The sequence below is a fragment of the Marmota marmota genome, unplaced genomic scaffold, assembly GCF_001458135.2.
Source record: "Marmota marmota marmota unplaced genomic scaffold, marMar, whole genome shotgun sequence".
Classification (NCBI taxonomy): Eukaryota; Metazoa; Chordata; class Mammalia; order Rodentia; family Sciuridae; genus Marmota; species Marmota marmota.
The window spans coordinates 10,653,586-10,656,641 of NW_026000242.1; the positions used below are offsets into that span (position 1 = coordinate 10,653,586).

A 3,056-nucleotide genomic window follows, 5' to 3' on the forward strand; every position below is an offset into this window, starting at 1 on the left:
TTTTTGATCCCTTCCCTGAGAGAGTAAGTAAGAACATTCTTTCTTCTTTATTCTCTCATTATTCTTAGAGATATTTGTAATGCATAAATACATGTATGAATGTGTGTCCACAAACAGCACTAATTAAATTTGAATAGCAATGAATTGATAGATTTTCACGGGAGAATTGACATCTTTGTAACACTGAACTATGGTATTTGGGGGAAATGGTAAATTGCTATGTCTCTCTATTCAAGTCTACTTTAATGTCCTCCAATTACATATAACATTTATTATCCTATAGGTCAGCTGACTTGTTATTTGTTTAACCTTAGGAATTTTTATATTTTGTTTTGTTGTTGGATATTGGCTGTTCCTAATTGATTTTTGCAAGTTGACATCCACAGTTTACCAAACACATTACAGAATTGTTTTGTCAAGTTCCTCAAAAAATTCAGCTAGTATTTTGTTTGGGATTGCATTGATTTTATAGGTTACTTCTGGAAAAATTGGAGTTTTACATTTTCTACCTTCTTTATGTCTTTTAGACAAGCTTTCAAAAATTCAATAGGTTTTAGAAAGCACATCTGGGGTTAGAAGAGTCAGAAGGTTCCTGAGAGGCAGATTCAGAAGAGTGGTGGCTGTTACTCAGACTCTGGAACCATGAACAGATTTGACCAGAAGATCAACTCTGATGCACTTAAAAATTTCACGTACTGTCTTGAGACAGTAACACTTGAAGGAGGTCTATGCCAAATTTTCCCTTTGTATGTCTTTGGAGATTGTGGGGCCTATGTTTATGTGGGCACTCATTTCATTCAGGTGGATCTGCTCTTTGCATTGGGATCCCTGGGATTAATGACTTGGCTGATGGGAACACCTTGAAATTGTGAAAATGAGCAGAAAAGACTGGGACTTCAGGTCAGATTTGCTCTTACAGGAGTTGGCCTGGGCGCTGCTCTGCTGTGCATTGCTGTCAATCCCAGCATCCTTCCCAGGCCTTCATGGGCACAGCAATGGTCTTCACCTGCTTCCCCCTGAGTGCACTTTGGGCCAGGCACCTCTTTCTGGGGGGTATCTTGATGTCAGACATAGCCTGATGATTTTGTCTTTCCTAGGGAAACTTTCCTTTGGATCCATTTGGCTTTTCCAGGCAAAACTCCATAGGGGCTAGTGGTCATGTGTGACTTTGCCCTTTTTGATAATCAATTCATTATTGAAAAGGCTGAAAATTTCAATAAAGATCATATCTAGCACTGTGTTGATCTCTTCTTAGATTTTGTTTTTCTCTTCCAAAAACTCATGATGATTTCTGGCTATTAAAAAAAGACAAAATGAAAGAGAAGTGAAATGACCATTCAGCCTTTCCCAGTTTGACTTCCTCTCCCTCCACCTCTCAGGTCCTCTTTGCACATGTTTTTTTTTTTTTTTTTGATTGAAATAACTGATTATCAGAATATAGTTTGGAATTTGGCTTCATAAAGAAAACTTCAATATATTTTGAACTTTTGTCATTAGAAGCAGATGCATTTCTTATTATTTTGTTTCCTAGATGTTACAGATTTTCTTGCTATTGTGAATAATGTCTTAGTTTCCATTTTTAAAGTGTTTGCAAGTCTGTAGAAATGCTGCTTTTTTTTTTTGTAGATGGGTCTTGCATTTAGTCCCCCTGCTGAACTCTTATTAGATCTCAGTGTGTCTTTGCATCTATAGGAATTCATCATTCATGAGCATGTAATTTGAAAATCATGAAAATTTGATCACTTTCCTTTCAACCTAAATCCTCTGATTGTTGTTATCCTAAGTTTTAGCATTAGCTAAATAATAAGAAATGCATCTGCTTCTAATGACAAAAGTTCAAAATATATTGAAGTTTTTTTTTATGAAGCCAAACTCCAAACTATATTCTGATAATCAGTTATTTCAATAAAAAAATAAATAAAAATAGAGAAAACCTCAAAGCACGTGAATTTTTCTGATCCAGAAGTTGGGTAGTCAATATTTTTTGTGTTATTTCTAGTCTTCTCCATTTTTTTAAAACAGAATGCATTACAATTCATATTATACATATAGAGCACAATTTTTCATATCTCTGGTTGTACATAAAGTAGAGTCATATTGAATATAATATTTGCTGTATATTTTGAGTATAGATACTTTACTAAATTAAGGGAATTAATTACCTTCCATTCCTATTTTAGTGAGAGGTTTTATCATTGATATATGTGAAATTTCTATCAAGTGATTTTTTGGAGTGATTGAGAAAGCATTTGATTTTTTTTCTCCCTATGGATTATGTTAATAGATTTCTGTTGTCATGTGACTTTAACGTTACCAGAATAAGCCTCACTTAATCATAATGCACACTTTTTATATGCTAGTGAATTCAGTTGACTTATATTTTATTTAAGATTTTAGGATCTGTAAGTAAAAATGACTGTTGTATTATTTTCTTATCCTATTCTTGTTAAGTTTTGAATTAATCAATACTAATTGAGTAGAATGAGTTGTGTAGTTTTCACCTTTTTTCTACTTTCTGAAACATTTTCCAGATTGGATTAACTTGTTCTTTGAAATATCATTTGTAAAACCACCTAGCCTAGGGACATTTTTTTCCCCTTAGAGTTGGGGAAGTTGTGTCTTTTCTGTTGTAGTTAACAATTTCAATTTCTTTGTGTGTGTGTGTGTTTTTATTTTTTAAAAAAATTTAATTTTTTATATATGACAACAGAATGCATTACAATTCATATTACACATATAGAGCACAATTTTTCATATCTCTGGTTGAACACAAAGTAGAATCATATCCTTCTTGTTTTAATACATGTACTTAGGGTAATGATGACCATCGAATTCCACTGTATTTTCTATCCCTATGCCCCCTCCCTTCCCCTTCTTCCCTTTTCCCCTTTGTTCTAGAGTTCATTTAATCCTCCGCCCCATCCTATTATGAATCAACATCCTTAAATCAGAGAAATCATTCGGCATTTGGTTTTTTGGGATTGGCTAATTTCACTTAGCATTATATTCTCCAGCTCCATCCATTTACCTGCAAATGCCTTGAGTTTATTCTCTTT

General features: G+C 33.6%; 1 pseudogene; it reads left to right on the top strand.

The window, feature by feature from the left end:
• The first annotated feature begins 615 nt into the window (after positions 1-615).
• LOC107145690 lies at positions 616-1,385 on the top strand (annotated as a pseudogene).
• Positions 1,386-3,056: the final 1,671 nt, after the last annotated feature.